Raw genomic sequence first — 15,341 nt, forward strand, 5'->3', positions numbered from 1 at the left:
GCCGGCCTTGGGCGGGCGCGCGGGCGTCCGGCTGGCGCGCAGCGGCGCAGGCCGACGCCTCTGGAGCCCGGTCCGCACGCGGCTGCCGGCCGCCCGGACTCCGCTCTCCCCCTCTCTTGCCTGCCTGCTTGCTCGCCTGCCTGCCCGCCAGTCCCGGGCGGGGGCCCTGCTCTTTGATCTCCTGTCAACGGCCCGACAACGACCGCAGCCGCGGGGGGCGCCAGCCGGCCGGCCTCCTTAGCTTAGGCCCCTCCCACCAGCAGCAGCCGTGCCGAGTGAGCTGCAAGCGAAAGCGGACCGTCGGCACCTGCGGGCAGAGGCAAGGGGCAGCGCTCTCTCGGGAGGGACGGGGACACACACACACCTGCCTGCCTGCCGAAAAAAAGAAAGAAAAGGTGTATATACTAAGTTTTTTGGAGGGAAAACGGCCGGCTGTCGAAAGGGGCCCGCCTGCAAGGACGGGGACACACACACACACACACACACACACACACACACACACACACACACACACAAGCCACGCCTGCCTCCCTGGAAAAAGGAGGAAAAAACTAAGTTTTTTGGAGGGAAAACGCACGGGAGCCGAAAAGGGGGCCGGCCTGCTTGCCGAGAGAGTCGAGGCGCGGGAAAGTGCACGGAGGGAGCACGGGAACGGGGAGGGGGAGAGAGAGAGACACAGAGACACACAGATGGACGAGAGACGAGACCGGAGAGGAAGGAGCTCCGGTCCACCTCGCTTGCTTGCTAGCTACGTCTGTCTTTTCACCGCTGAGAGAAGGTAGTGCACCGTTCCCGGAGGCGCTGCAATACCGGGCCGATGCGTGGAGAGGACGGAGCAAGCTCCTGATCCAGCTCCCTGTTCCAAAAATCCGTTTAATATGTGGTCCCCCGATGGGGGACGTATCAGATATTAAACTGATAAGAACAGATACTACACTTGATCTTAGCCAAAAGGCCGAGAAGCGATGCCCGACGCCGGCCTTGGGCGGGCGCGCGGGCGTCCGGCTGGCGCGCAGCGGCGCAGGCCGACGCCTCTGGAGCCCGGTCCGCACGCGGCTGCCGGCCGCCCGGACTCCGCTCTCCCCCTCTCTTGCCTGCCTGCTTGCTCGCCTGCCTGCCCGCCAGTCCCGGGCGGGGGCCCTGCTCTTTGATCTCCTGTCAACGGCCCGACAACGACCGCAGCCGCGGGGGGCGCCAGCCGGCCGGCCTCCTTAGCTTAGGCCCCTCCCACCAGCAGCAGCCGTGCCGAGTGAGCTGCAAGCGAAAGCGGACCGTCGGCACCTGCGGGCAGAGGCAAGGGGCAGCGCTCTCTCGGGAGGGACGGGGACACACACACACCTGCCTGCCTGCCGAAAAAAAGAAAGAAAAGGTGTATATACTAAGTTTTTTGGAGGGAAAACGGCCGGCTGTCGAAAGGGGCCCGCCTGCAAGGACGGGGACACACACACACACACACACACACACACACACACACACACACACACACACACAAGCCACGCCTGCCTCCCTGGAAAAAGGAGGAAAAAACTAAGTTTTTTGGAGGGAAAACGCACGGGAGCCGAAAAGGGGGCCGGCCTGCTTGCCGAGAGAGTCGAGGCGCGGGAAAGTGCACGGAGGGAGCACGGGAACGGGGAGGGGGAGAGAGAGAGACACAGAGACACACAGATGGACGAGAGACGAGACCGGAGAGGAAGGAGCTCCGGTCCACCTCGCTTGCTTGCTAGCTACGTCTGTCTTTTCACCGCTGAGAGAAGGTAGTGCACCGTTCCCGGAGGCGCTGCAATACCGGGCCGATGCGTGGAGAGGACGGAGCAAGCTCCTGATCCAGCTCCCTGTTCCAAAAATCCGTTTAATATGTGGTCCCCCGATGGGGGACGTATCAGATATTAAACTGATAAGAACAGATACTACACTTGATCTTAGCCAAAAGGCCGAGAAGCGATGCCCGACGCCGGCCTTGGGCGGGCGCGCGGGCGTCCGGCTGGCGCGCAGCGGCGCAGGCCGACGCCTCTGGAGCCCGGTCCGCACGCGGCTGCCGGCCGCCCGGACTCCGCTCTCCCCCTCTCTTGCCTGCCTGCTTGCTCGCCTGCCTGCCCGCCAGTCCCGGGCGGGGGCCCTGCTCTTTGATCTCCTGTCAACGGCCCGACAACGACCGCAGCCGCGGGGGGCGCCAGCCGGCCGGCCTCCTTAGCTTAGGCCCCTCCCACCAGCAGCAGCCGTGCCGAGTGAGCTGCAAGCGAAAGCGGACCGTCGGCACCTGCGGGCAGAGGCAAGGGGCAGCGCTCTCTCGGGAGGGACGGGGACACACACACACCTGCCTGCCTGCCGAAAAAAAGAAAGAAAAGGTGTATATACTAAGTTTTTTGGAGGGAAAACGGCCGGCTGTCGAAAGGGGCCCGCCTGCAAGGACGGGGACACACACACACACACACACACACACACACACACACACACACACACACACACAAGCCACGCCTGCCTCCCTGGAAAAAGGAGGAAAAAACTAAGTTTTTTGGAGGGAAAACGCACGGGAGCCGAAAAGGGGGCCGGCCTGCTTGCCGAGAGAGTCGAGGCGCGGGAAAGTGCACGGAGGGAGCACGGGAACGGGGAGGGGGAGAGAGAGAGACACAGAGACACACAGATGGACGAGAGACGAGACCGGAGAGGAAGGAGCTCCGGTCCACCTCGCTTGCTTGCTAGCTACGTCTGTCTTTTCACCGCTGAGAGAAGGTAGTGCACCGTTCCCGGAGGCGCTGCAATACCGGGCCGATGCGTGGAGAGGACGGAGCAAGCTCCTGATCCAGCTCCCTGTTCCAAAAATCCGTTTAATATGTGGTCCCCCGATGGGGGACGTATCAGATATTAAACTGATAAGAACAGATACTACACTTGATCTTAGCCAAAAGGCCGAGAAGCGATGCCCGACGCCGGCCTTGGGCGGGCGCGCGGGCGTCCGGCTGGCGCGCAGCGGCGCAGGCCGACGCCTCTGGAGCCCGGTCCGCACGCGGCTGCCGGCCGCCCGGACTCCGCTCTCCCCCTCTCTTGCCTGCCTGCTTGCTCGCCTGCCTGCCCGCCAGTCCCGGGCGGGGGCCCTGCTCTTTGATCTCCTGTCAACGGCCCGACAACGACCGCAGCCGCGGGGGGCGCCAGCCGGCCGGCCTCCTTAGCTTAGGCCCCTCCCACCAGCAGCAGCCGTGCCGAGTGAGCTGCAAGCGAAAGCGGACCGTCGGCACCTGCGGGCAGAGGCAAGGGGCAGCGCTCTCTCGGGAGGGACGGGGACACACACACACCTGCCTGCCTGCCGAAAAAAAGAAAGAAAAGGTGTATATACTAAGTTTTTTGGAGGGAAAACGGCCGGCTGTCGAAAGGGGCCCGCCTGCAAGGACGGGGACACACACACACACACACACACACACACACACACACACACACACACACACACAAGCCACGCCTGCCTCCCTGGAAAAAGGAGGAAAAAACTAAGTTTTTTGGAGGGAAAACGCACGGGAGCCGAAAAGGGGGCCGGCCTGCTTGCCGAGAGAGTCGAGGCGCGGGAAAGTGCACGGAGGGAGCACGGGAACGGGGAGGGGGAGAGAGAGAGACACAGAGACACACAGATGGACGAGAGACGAGACCGGAGAGGAAGGAGCTCCGGTCCACCTCGCTTGCTTGCTAGCTACGTCTGTCTTTTCACCGCTGAGAGAAGGTAGTGCACCGTTCCCGGAGGCGCTGCAATACCGGGCCGATGCGTGGAGAGGACGGAGCAAGCTCCTGATCCAGCTCCCTGTTCCAAAAATCCGTTTAATATGTGGTCCCCCGATGGGGGACGTATCAGATATTAAACTGATAAGAACAGATACTACACTTGATCTTAGCCAAAAGGCCGAGAAGCGATGCCCGACGCCGGCCTTGGGCGGGCGCGCGGGCGTCCGGCTGGCGCGCAGCGGCGCAGGCCGACGCCTCTGGAGCGGTCCGCACGCGGCTGCCGGCCGCCCGGACTCCGCTCTCCCCCTCTCTTGCCTGCCTGCTTGCTCGCCTGCCTGCCCGCCAGTCCCGGGCGGGGGCCCTGCTCTTTGATCTCCTGTCAACGGCCCGACAACGACCGCAGCCGCGGGGGGCGCCAGCCGGCCGGCCTCCTTAGCTTAGGCCCCTCCCACCAGCAGCAGCCGTGCCGAGTGAGCTGCAAGCGAAAGCGGACCGTCGGCACCTGCGGGCAGAGGCAAGGGGCAGCGCTCTCTCGGGAGGGACGGGGACACACACACACCTGCCTGCCTGCCGAAAAAAAGAAAGAAAAGGTGTATATACTAAGTTTTTTGGAGGGAAAACGGCCGGCTGTCGAAAGGGGCCCGCCTGCAAGGACGGGGACACACACACACACACACACACACACACACACACACACACACACACACACACAAGCCACGCCTGCCTCCCTGGAAAAAGGAGGAAAAAACTAAGTTTTTTGGAGGGAAAACGCACGGGAGCCGAAAAGGGGGCCGGCCTGCTTGCCGAGAGAGTCGAGGCGCGGGAAAGTGCACGGAGGGAGCACGGGAACGGGGAGGGGGAGAGAGAGAGACACAGAGACACACAGATGGACGAGAGACGAGACCGGAGAGGAAGGAGCTCCGGTCCACCTCGCTTGCTTGCTAGCTACGTCTGTCTTTTCACCGCTGAGAGAAGGTAGTGCACCGTTCCCGGAGGCGCTGCAATACCGGGCCGATGCGTGGAGAGGACGGAGCAAGCTCCTGATCCAGCTCCCTGTTCCAAAAATCCGTTTAATATGTGGTCCCCCGATGGGGGACGTATCAGATATTAAACTGATAAGAACAGATACTACACTTGATCTTAGCCAAAAGGCCGAGAAGCGATGCCCGACGCCGGCCTTGGGCGGGCGCGCGGGCGTCCGGCTGGCGCGCAGCGGCGCAGGCCGACGCCTCTGGAGCCCGGTCCGCACGCGGCTGCCGGCCGCCCGGACTCCGCTCTCCCCCTCTCTTGCCTGCCCTGCTTGCTCGCCTGCCTGCCCGCCAGTCCCGGGCGGGGGCCCTGCTCTTTGATCTCCTGTCAACGGCCCGACAACGACCGCAGCCGCGGGGGGCGCCAGCCGGCCGGCCTCCTTAGCTTAGGCCCCTCCCACCAGCAGCAGCCGTGCCGAGTGAGCTGCAAGCGAAAGCGGACCGTCGGCACCTGCGGGCAGAGGCAAGGGGCAGCGCTCTCTCGGGAGGGACGGGGACACACACACACCTGCCTGCCTGCCGAAAAAAAGAAAGAAAAGGTGTATATACTAAGTTTTTTGGAGGGAAAACGGCCGGCTGTCGAAAGGGGCCCGCCTGCAAGGACGGGGACACACACACACACACACACACACACACACACACACACACACACACACACACACAAGCCACGCCTGCCTCCCTGGAAAAAGGAGGAAAAAACTAAGTTTTTTGGAGGGAAAACGCACGGGAGCCGAAAAGGGGGCCGGCCTGCTTGCCGAGAGAGTCGAGGCGCGGGAAAGTGCACGGAGGGAGCACGGGAACGGGGAGGGGGAGAGAGAGAGACACAGAGACACACAGATGGACGAGAGACGAGACCGGAGAGGAAGGAGCTCCGGTCCACCTCGCTTGCTTGCTAGCTACGTCTGTCTTTTCACCGCTGAGAGAAGGTAGTGCACCGTTCCCGGAGGCGCTGCAATACCGGGCCGATGCGTGGAGAGGACGGAGCAAGCTCCTGATCCAGCTCCCTGTTCCAAAAATCCGTTTAATATGTGGTCCCCCGATGGGGGACGTATCAGATATTAAACTGATAAGAACAGATACTACACTTGATCTTAGCCAAAAGGCCGAGAAGCGATGCCCGACGCCGGCCTTGGGCGGGCGCGCGGGCGTCCGGCTGGCGCGCAGCGGCGCAGGCCGACGCCTCTGGAGCCCGGTCCGCACGCGGCTGCCGGCCGCCCGGACTCCGCTCTCCCCCTCTCTTGCCTGCCTGCTTGCTCGCCTGCCTGCCCGCCAGTCCCGGGCGGGGGCCCTGCTCTTTGATCTCCTGTCAACGGCCCGACAACGACCGCAGCCGCGGGGGGCGCCAGCCGGCCGGCCTCCTTAGCTTAGGCCCCTCCCACCAGCAGCAGCCGTGCCGAGTGAGCTGCAAGCGAAAGCGGACCGTCGGCACCTGCGGGCAGAGGCAAGGGGCAGCGCTCTCTCGGGAGGGACGGGGACACACACACACCTGCCTGCCTGCCGAAAAAAAGAAAGAAAAGGTGTATATACTAAGTTTTTTGGAGGGAAAACGGCCGGCTGTCGAAAGGGGCCCGCCTGCAAGGACGGGGACACACACACACACACACACACACACACACACACACACACACACACACAAGCCACGCCTGCCTCCCTGGAAAAAGGAGGAAAAAACTAAGTTTTTTGGAGGGAAAACGCACGGGAGCCGAAAAGGGGGCCGGCCTGCTTGCCGAGAGAGTCGAGGCGCGGGAAAGTGCACGGAGGGAGCACGGGAACGGGGAGGGGGAGAGAGAGAGACACAGAGACACACAGATGGACGAGAGACGAGACCGGAGAGGAAGGAGCTCCGGTCCACCTCGCTTGCTTGCTAGCTACGTCTGTCTTTTCACCGCTGAGAGAAGGTAGTGCACCGTTCCCGGAGGCGCTGCAATACCGGGCCGATGCGTGGAGAGGACGGAGCAAGCTCCTGATCCAGCTCCCTGTTCCAAAAATCCGTTTAATATGTGGTCCCCCGATGGGGGACGTATCAGATATTAAACTGATAAGAACAGATACTACACTTGATCTTAGCCAAAAGGCCGAGAAGCGATGCCCGACGCCGGCCTTGGGCGGGCGCGCGGGCGTCCGGCTGGCGCGCAGCGGCGCAGGCCGACGCCTCTGGAGCCCGGTCCGCACGCGGCTGCCGGCCGCCCGGACTCCGCTCTCCCCCTCTCTTGCCTGCCTGCTTGCTCGCCTGCCTGCCCGCCAGTCCCGGGCGGGGGCCCTGCTCTTTGATCTCCTGTCAACGGCCCGACAACGACCGCAGCCGCGGGGGGCGCCAGCCGGCCGGCCTCCTTAGCTTAGGCCCCTCCCACCAGCAGCAGCCGTGCCGAGTGAGCTGCAAGCGAAAGCGGACCGTCGGCACCTGCGGGCAGAGGCAAGGGGCAGCGCTCTCTCGGGAGGGACGGGGACACACACACACCTGCCTGCCTGCCGAAAAAAAGAAAGAAAAGGTGTATATACTAAGTTTTTTGGAGGGAAAACGGCCGGCTGTCGAAAGGGGCCCGCCTGCAAGGACGGGGACACACACACACACACACACACACACACACACACACACACACACACACACACAAGCCACGCCTGCCTCCCTGGAAAAAGGAGGAAAAAACTAAGTTTTTTGGAGGGAAAACGCACGGGAGCCGAAAAGGGGGCCGGCCTGCTTGCCGAGAGAGTCGAGGCGCGGGAAAGTGCACGGAGGGAGCACGGGAACGGGGAGGGGGAGAGAGAGAGACACAGAGACACACAGATGGACGAGAGACGAGACCGGAGAGGAAGGAGCTCCGGTCCACCTCGCTTGCTTGCTAGCTACGTCTGTCTTTTCACCGCTGAGAGAAGGTAGTGCACCGTTCCCGGAGGCGCTGCAATACCGGGCCGATGCGTGGAGAGGACGGAGCAAGCTCCTGATCCAGCTCCCTGTTCCAAAAATCCGTTTAATATGTGGTCCCCCGATGGGGGACGTATCAGATATTAAACTGATAAGAACAGATACTACACTTGATCTTAGCCAAAAGGCCGAGAAGCGATGCCCGACGCCGGCCTTGGGCGGGCGCGCGGGCGTCCGGCTGGCGCGCAGCGGCGCAGGCCGACGCCTCTGGAGCCCGGTCCGCACGCGGCTGCCGGCCGCCCGGACTCCGCTCTCCCCCTCTCTTGCCTGCCTGCTTGCTCGCCTGCCTGCCCGCCAGTCCCGGGCGGGGGCCCTGCTCTTTGATCTCCTGTCAACGGCCCGACAACGACCGCAGCCGCGGGGGGCGCCAGCCGGCCGGCCTCCTTAGCTTAGGCCCCTCCCACCAGCAGCAGCCGTGCCGAGTGAGCTGCAAGCGAAAGCGGACCGTCGGCACCTGCGGGCAGAGGCAAGGGGCAGCGCTCTCTCGGGAGGGACGGGGACACACACACACCTGCCTGCCTGCCGAAAAAAAGAAAGAAAAGGTGTATATACTAAGTTTTTTGGAGGGAAAACGGCCGGCTGTCGAAAGGGGCCCGCCTGCAAGGACGGGGACACACACACACACACACACACACACACACACACACACACACACACACACACAAGCCACGCCTGCCTCCCTGGAAAAAGGAGGAAAAAACTAAGTTTTTTGGAGGGAAAACGCACGGGAGCCGAAAAGGGGGCCGGCCTGCTTGCCGAGAGAGTCGAGGCGCGGGAAAGTGCACGGAGGGAGCACGGGAACGGGGAGGGGGAGAGAGAGAGACACAGAGACACACAGATGGACGAGAGACGAGACCGGAGAGGAAGGAGCTCCGGTCCACCTCGCTTGCTTGCTAGCTACGTCTGTCTTTTCACCGCTGAGAGAAGGTAGTGCACCGTTCCCGGAGGCGCTGCAATACCGGGCCGATGCGTGGAGAGGACGGAGCAAGCTCCTGATCCAGCTCCCTGTTCCAAAAATCCGTTTAATATGTGGTCCCCCGATGGGGGACGTATCAGATATTAAACTGATAAGAACAGATACTACACTTGATCTTAGCCAAAAGGCCGAGAAGCGATGCCCGACGCCGGCCTTGGGCGGGCGCGCGGGCGTCCGGCTGGCGCGCAGCGGCGCAGGCCGACGCCTCTGGAGCCCGGTCCGCACGCGGCTGCCGGCCGCCCGGACTCCGCTCTCCCCCTCTCTTGCCTGCCTGCTTGCTCGCCTGCCTGCCCGCCAGTCCCGGGCGGGGGCCCTGCTCTTTGATCTCCTGTCAACGGCCCGACAACGACCGCAGCCGCGGGGGGCGCCAGCCGGCCGGCCTCCTTAGCTTAGGCCCCTCCCACCAGCAGCAGCCGTGCCGAGTGAGCTGCAAGCGAAAGCGGACCGTCGCGGCACCTGCGGGCAGAGGCAAGGGGCAGCGCTCTCTCGGGAGGGACGGGGACACACACACACCTGCCTGCCTGCCGAAAAAAAGAAAGAAAAGGTGTATATACTAAGTTTTTTGGAGGGAAAACGGCCGGCTGTCGAAAGGGGCCCGCCTGCAAGGACGGGGACACACACACACACACACACACACACACACACACACACACACACACACACACAAGCCACGCCTGCCTCCCTGGAAAAAGGAGGAAAAAACTAAGTTTTTTGGAGGGAAAACGCACGGGAGCCGAAAAGGGGGCCGGCCTGCTTGCCGAGAGAGTCGAGGCGCGGGAAAGTGCACGGAGGGAGCACGGGAACGGGGAGGGGGAGAGAGAGAGACACAGAGACACACAGATGGACGAGAGACGAGACCGGAGAGGAAGGAGCTCCGGTCCACCTCGCTTGCTTGCTAGCTACGTCTGTCTTTTCACCGCTGAGAGAAGGTAGTGCACCGTTCCCGGAGGCGCTGCAATACCGGGCCGATGCGTGGAGAGGACGGAGCAAGCTCCTGATCCAGCTCCCTGTTCCAAAAATCCGTTTAATATGTGGTCCCCCGATGGGGGACGTATCAGATATTAAACTGATAAGAACAGATACTACACTTGATCTTAGCCAAAAGGCCGAGAAGCGATGCCCGACGCCGGCCTTGGGCGGGCGCGCGGGCGTCCGGCTGGCGCGCAGCGGCGCAGGCCGACGCCTCTGGAGCCCGGTCCGCACGCGGCTGCCGGCCGCCCGGACTCCGCTCTCCCCCTCTCTTGCCTGCCTGCTTGCTCGCCTGCCTGCCCGCCAGTCCCGGGCGGGGGCCCTGCTCTTTGATCTCCTGTCAACGGCCCGACAACGACCGCAGCCGCGGGGGGCGCCAGCCGGCCGGCCTCCTTAGCTTAGGCCCCTCCCACCAGCAGCAGCCGTGCCGAGTGAGCTGCAAGCGAAAGCGGACCGTCGGCACCTGCGGGCAGAGGCAAGGGGCAGCGCTCTCTCGGGAGGGACGGGGACACACACACACCTGCCTGCCTGCCGAAAAAAAGAAAGAAAAGGTGTATATACTAAGTTTTTTGGAGGGAAAACGGCCGGCTGTCGAAAGGGGCCCGCCTGCAAGGACGGGGACACACACACACACACACACACACACACACACACACACACACACACACACACAAGCCACGCCTGCCTCCCTGGAAAAAGGAGGAAAAAACTAAGTTTTTTGGAGGGAAAACGCACGGGAGCCGAAAAGGGGGCCGGCCTGCTTGCCGAGAGAGTCGAGGCGCGGGAAAGTGCACGGAGGGAGCACGGGAACGGGGAGGGGGAGAGAGAGAGACACAGAGACACACAGATGGACGAGAGACGAGACCGGAGAGGAAGGAGCTCCGGTCCACCTCGCTTGCTTGCTAGCTACGTCTGTCTTTTCACCGCTGAGAGAAGGTAGTGCACCGTTCCCGGAGGCGCTGCAATACCGGGCCGATGCGTGGAGAGGACGGAGCAAGCTCCTGATCCAGCTCCCTGTTCCAAAAATCCGTTTAATATGTGGTCCCCCGATGGGGGACGTATCAGATATTAAACTGATAAGAACAGATACTACACTTGATCTTAGCCAAAAGGCCGAGAAGCGATGCCCGACGCCGGCCTTGGGCGGGCGCGCGGGCGTCCGGCTGGCGCGCAGCGGCGCAGGCCGACGCCTCTGGAGCCCGGTCCGCACGCGGCTGCCGGCCGCCCGGACTCCGCTCTCCCCCTCTCTTGCCTGCCTGCTTGCTCGCCTGCCTGCCCGCCAGTCCCGGGCGGGGGCCCTGCTCTTTGATCTCCTGTCAACGGCCCGACAACGACCGCAGCCGCGGGGGGCGCCAGCCGGCCGGCCTCCTTAGCTTAGGCCCCTCCCACCAGCAGCAGCCGTGCCGAGTGAGCTGCAAGCGAAAGCGGACCGTCGGCACCTGCGGGCAGAGGCAAGGGGCAGCGCTCTCTCGGGAGGGACGGGGACACACACACACCTGCCTGCCTGCCGAAAAAAAGAAAGAAAAGGTGTATATACTAAGTTTTTTGGAGGGAAAACGGCCGGCTGTCGAAAGGGGCCCGCCTGCAAGGACGGGGACACACACACACACACACACACACACACACACACACACACACACACACACACAAGCCACGCCTGCCTCCCTGGAAAAAGGAGGAAAAAACTAAGTTTTTTGGAGGGAAAACGCACGGGAGCCGAAAAGGGGGCCGGCCTGCTTGCCGAGAGAGTCGAGGCGCGGGAAAGTGCACGGAGGGAGCACGGGAACGGGGAGGGGGAGAGAGAGAGACACAGAGACACACAGATGGACGAGAGACGAGACCGGAGAGGAAGGAGCTCCGGTCCACCTCGCTTGCTTGCTAGCTACGTCTGTCTTTTCACCGCTGAGAGAAGGTAGTGCACCGTTCCCGGAGGCGCTGCAATACCGGGCCGATGCGTGGAGAGGACGGAGCAAGCTCCTGATCCAGCTCCCTGTTCCAAAAATCCGTTTAATATGTGGTCCCCCGATGGGGGACGTATCAGATATTAAACTGATAAGAACAGATACTACACTTGATCTTAGCCAAAAGGCCGAGAAGCGATGCCCGACGCCGGCCTTGGGCGGGCGCGCGGGCGTCCGGCTGGCGCGCAGCGGCGCAGGCCGACGCCTCTGGAGCCCGGTCCGCACGCGGCTGCCGGCCGCCCGGACTCCGCTCTCCCCCTCTCTTGCCTGCCTGCTTGCTCGCCTGCCTGCCCGCCAGTCCCGGGCGGGGGCCCTGCTCTTTGATCTCCTGTCAACGGCCCGACAACGACCGCAGCCGCGGGGGGCGCCAGCCGGCCGGCCTCCTTAGCTTAGGCCCCTCCCACCAGCAGCAGCCGTGCCGAGTGAGCTGCAAGCGAAAGCGGACCGTCGGCACCTGCGGGCAGAGGCAAGGGGCAGCGCTCTCTCGGGAGGGACGGGGACACACACACACCTGCCTGCCTGCCGAAAAAAAGAAAGAAAAGGTGTATATACTAAGTTTTTTGGAGGGAAAACGGCCGGCTGTCGAAAGGGGCCCGCCTGCAAGGACGGGGCACACACACACACACACACACACACACACACACACACACACACACACACACAAGCCACGCCTGCCTCCCTGGAAAAAGGAGGAAAAAACTAAGTTTTTTGGAGGGAAAACGCACGGGAGCCGAAAAGGGGGCCGGCCTGCTTGCCGAGAGAGTCGAGGCGCGGGAAAGTGCACGGAGGGAGCACGGGAACGGGGAGGGGGAGAGAGAGAGACACAGAGACACACAGATGGACGAGAGACGAGACCGGAGAGGAAGGAGCTCCGGTCCACCTCGCTTGCTTGCTAGCTACGTCTGTCTTTTCACCGCTGAGAGAAGGTAGTGCACCGTTCCCGGAGGCGCTGCAATACCGGGCCGATGCGTGGAGAGGACGGAGCAAGCTCCTGATCCAGCTCCCTGTTCCAAAAATCCGTTTAATATGTGGTCCCCCGATGGGGGACGTATCAGATATTAAACTGATAAGAACAGATACTACACTTGATCTTAGCCAAAAGGCCGAGAAGCGATGCCCGACGCCGGCCTTGGGCGGGCGCGCGGGCGTCCGGCTGGCGCGCAGCGGCGCAGGCCGACGCCTCTGGAGCCCGGTCCGCACGCGGCTGCCGGCCGCCCGGACTCCGCTCTCCCCCTCTCTTGCCTGCCTGCTTGCTCGCCTGCCTGCCCGCCAGTCCCGGGCGGGGGCCCTGCTCTTTGATCTCCTGTCAACGGCCCGACAACGACCGCAGCCGCGGGGGGCGCCAGCCGGCCGGCCTCCTTAGCTTAGGCCCCTCCCACCAGCAGCAGCCGTGCCGAGTGAGCTGCAAGCGAAAGCGGACCGTCGGCACCTGCGGGCAGAGGCAAGGGGCAGCGCTCTCTCGGGAGGGACGGGGACACACACACACCTGCCTGCCTGCCGAAAAAAAGAAAGAAAAGGTGTATATACTAAGTTTTTTGGAGGGAAAACGGCCGGCTGTCGAAAGGGGCCCGCCTGCAAGGACGGGGACACACACACACACACACACACACACACACACACACACACACACACACACACAAGCCACGCCTGCCTCCCTGGAAAAAGGAGGAAAAAACTAAGTTTTTTGGAGGGAAAACGCACGGGAGCCGAAAAGGGGGCCGGCCTGCTTGCCGAGAGAGTCGAGGCGCGGGAAAGTGCACGGAGGGAGCACGGGAACGGGGAGGGGGAGAGAGAGAGACACAGAGACACACAGATGGACGAGAGACGAGACCGGAGAGGAAGGAGCTCCGGTCCACCTCGCTTGCTTGCTAGCTACGTCTGTCTTTTCACCGCTGAGAGAAGGTAGTGCACCGTTCCCGGAGGCGCTGCAATACCGGGCCGATGCGTGGAGAGGACGGAGCAAGCTCCTGATCCAGCTCCCTGTTCCAAAAATCCGTTTAATATGTGGTCCCCCGATGGGGGACGTATCAGATATTAAACTGATAAGAACAGATACTACACTTGATCTTAGCCAAAAGGCCGAGAAGCGATGCCCGACGCCGGCCTTGGGCGGGCGCGCGGGCGTCCGGCTGGCGCGCAGCGGCGCAGGCCGACGCCTCTGGAGCCCGGTCCGCACGCGGCTGCCGGCCGCCCGGACTCCGCTCTCCCCCTCTCTTGCCTGCCTGCTTGCTCGCCTGCCTGCCCGCCAGTCCCGGGCGGGGGCCCTGCTCTTTGATCTCCTGTCAACGGCCCGACAACGACCGCAGCCGCGGGGGGCGCCAGCCGGCCGGCCTCCTTAGCTTAGGCCCCTCCCACCAGCAGCAGCCGTGCCGAGTGAGCTGCAAGCGAAAGCGGACCGTCGGCACCTGCGGGCAGAGGCAAGGGGCAGCGCTCTCTCGGGAGGGACGGGGACACACACACACCTGCCTGCCTGCCGAAAAAAAGAAAGAAAAGGTGTATATACTAAGTTTTTTGGAGGGAAAACGGCCGGCTGTCGAAAGGGGCCCGCCTGCAAGGACGGGGACACACACACACACACACACACACACACACACACACACACACACACACACACAAGCCACGCCTGCCTCCCTGGAAAAAGGAGGAAAAAACTAAGTTTTTTGGAGGGAAAACGCACGGGAGCCGAAAAGGGGGCCGGCCTGCTTGCCGAGAGAGTCGAGGCGCGGGAAAGTGCACGGAGGGAGCACGGGAACGGGGAGGGGGAGAGAGAGAGACACAGAGACACACAGATGGACGAGAGACGAGACCGGAGAGGAAGGAGCTCCGGTCCACCTCGCTTGCTTGCTAGCTACGTCTGTCTTTTCACCGCTGAGAGAAGGTAGTGCACCGTTCCCGGAGGCGCTGCAATACCGGGCCGATGCGTGGAGAGGACGGAGCAAGCTCCTGATCCAGCTCCCTGTTCCAAAAATCCGTTTAATATGTGGTCCCCCGATGGGGGACGTATCAGATATTAAGTGCAGTCGAATCTGTCACAAAGCAATTTTTAAACATGGGGGGCATCTTAACGACCCACGATAACATACGTGTCGTGACGACGAAGTCAGGCCCAAACATGCGACCACATTTACGGAGGTCCGCTGTTGCGTCATGAAAGCTAGGAGCTTTTTCAAGGGCCACCGCCTCTCAAAGGGAGCCAACTGTTGAGGGGTTGCCGGGCGCTGTGTGTTGTCATGTCTGAGCCGGAACCTGTTTTTTTTACGTGGCAACGGCCCGACAACGACCGCAGCCGCGGGGGGCGCCAGCCGGCCGGCCTCCTTAGCTTAGGCCCCTCCCACCAGCAGCAGCCGTGCCGAGTGAGCTGCAAGCGAAAGCGGACCGTCGGCACCTGCGGGCAGAGGCAAGGGGCAGCGCTCTCTCGGGAGGGACGGGGACACACACACACCTGCCTGCCTGCCGAAAAAAAGAAAGAAAAGGTGTATATACTAAGTTTTTTGGAGGGAAAACGGCCGGCTGTCGAAAGGGGCCCGCCTGCAAGGACGGGGACACACACACACACACACACACACACACACACACACACACACACACACACACAAGCCACGCCTGCCTCCCTGGAAAAAGGAGGAAAAAACTAAGTTTTTTGGAGGGAAAACGCACGGGAGCCGAAAAGGGGGCCGGCCTGCTTGCCGAGAGAGTCGAGGCGCGGGAAAGTGCACGGAGGGAGCACGGGAACGGGGAGGGGGAGAGAGAGAGACACAGAGACACACAGATGGACGAGA

At 62.7% G+C, this 15,341-nt stretch overlaps 14 non-coding genes and 1 pseudogene across 14 annotated transcripts; all 15 read right to left on the bottom strand.

Annotated features, from left to right (window-relative positions):
- Positions 1-776: 776 nt before the first annotated feature.
- On the bottom strand, positions 777-967 carry LOC148809279 (U2 spliceosomal RNA). Its single transcript, XR_016087628.1, has one exon. It is a non-coding gene; the product is annotated as a U2 spliceosomal RNA (small nuclear RNA).
- Positions 968-1,752: 785 nt separating this feature from the next.
- On the bottom strand, positions 1,753-1,943 carry LOC148809280 (U2 spliceosomal RNA). The gene has a single exon (XR_016087546.1). It is a non-coding gene; the product is annotated as a U2 spliceosomal RNA (small nuclear RNA).
- A 785-nt stretch (positions 1,944-2,728) lies between these two features.
- LOC148809281 (U2 spliceosomal RNA) lies at positions 2,729-2,919 on the bottom strand. The gene has a single exon (XR_016087547.1). It is a non-coding gene; the product is annotated as a U2 spliceosomal RNA (small nuclear RNA).
- A 785-nt stretch (positions 2,920-3,704) lies between these two features.
- LOC148809282 (U2 spliceosomal RNA) lies at positions 3,705-3,895 on the bottom strand. Its single transcript, XR_016087548.1, has one exon. It is a non-coding gene; the product is annotated as a U2 spliceosomal RNA (small nuclear RNA).
- Positions 3,896-4,678: 783 nt separating this feature from the next.
- On the bottom strand, positions 4,679-4,869 carry LOC148809283 (U2 spliceosomal RNA). The gene has a single exon (XR_016087549.1). It is a non-coding gene; the product is annotated as a U2 spliceosomal RNA (small nuclear RNA).
- Positions 4,870-5,657: 788 nt separating this feature from the next.
- Positions 5,658-5,848, bottom strand: LOC148809284 (U2 spliceosomal RNA). The gene has a single exon (XR_016087550.1). It is a non-coding gene; the product is annotated as a U2 spliceosomal RNA (small nuclear RNA).
- A 781-nt stretch (positions 5,849-6,629) lies between these two features.
- LOC148809285 (U2 spliceosomal RNA) lies at positions 6,630-6,820 on the bottom strand. The gene has a single exon (XR_016087552.1). It is a non-coding gene; the product is annotated as a U2 spliceosomal RNA (small nuclear RNA).
- A 785-nt stretch (positions 6,821-7,605) lies between these two features.
- Positions 7,606-7,796, bottom strand: LOC148809286 (U2 spliceosomal RNA). Its single transcript, XR_016087553.1, has one exon. It is a non-coding gene; the product is annotated as a U2 spliceosomal RNA (small nuclear RNA).
- Positions 7,797-8,581: 785 nt separating this feature from the next.
- LOC148809287 (U2 spliceosomal RNA) lies at positions 8,582-8,772 on the bottom strand. The gene has a single exon (XR_016087554.1). It is a non-coding gene; the product is annotated as a U2 spliceosomal RNA (small nuclear RNA).
- Positions 8,773-9,559: 787 nt separating this feature from the next.
- LOC148809288 (U2 spliceosomal RNA) lies at positions 9,560-9,750 on the bottom strand. Its single transcript, XR_016087555.1, has one exon. It is a non-coding gene; the product is annotated as a U2 spliceosomal RNA (small nuclear RNA).
- A 785-nt stretch (positions 9,751-10,535) lies between these two features.
- Positions 10,536-10,726, bottom strand: LOC148809289 (U2 spliceosomal RNA). Its single transcript, XR_016087556.1, has one exon. It is a non-coding gene; the product is annotated as a U2 spliceosomal RNA (small nuclear RNA).
- Positions 10,727-11,511: 785 nt separating this feature from the next.
- LOC148809290 (U2 spliceosomal RNA) lies at positions 11,512-11,702 on the bottom strand. Its single transcript, XR_016087557.1, has one exon. It is a non-coding gene; the product is annotated as a U2 spliceosomal RNA (small nuclear RNA).
- A 784-nt stretch (positions 11,703-12,486) lies between these two features.
- LOC148809291 (U2 spliceosomal RNA) lies at positions 12,487-12,677 on the bottom strand. Its single transcript, XR_016087558.1, has one exon. It is a non-coding gene; the product is annotated as a U2 spliceosomal RNA (small nuclear RNA).
- A 785-nt stretch (positions 12,678-13,462) lies between these two features.
- LOC148809292 (U2 spliceosomal RNA) lies at positions 13,463-13,653 on the bottom strand. The gene has a single exon (XR_016087559.1). It is a non-coding gene; the product is annotated as a U2 spliceosomal RNA (small nuclear RNA).
- A 785-nt stretch (positions 13,654-14,438) lies between these two features.
- On the bottom strand, positions 14,439-14,603 carry LOC148809293 (U2 spliceosomal RNA; annotated as a pseudogene).
- Positions 14,604-15,341: the final 738 nt, after the last annotated feature.

This window comes from Atractosteus spatula, unplaced genomic scaffold (assembly GCF_055471065.1).
Source record: "Atractosteus spatula isolate fAtrSpa1 unplaced genomic scaffold, fAtrSpa1.hap1 Scaffold_149, whole genome shotgun sequence".
Lineage (NCBI taxonomy): Eukaryota > Metazoa > Chordata > Actinopteri > Semionotiformes > Lepisosteidae > Atractosteus > Atractosteus spatula.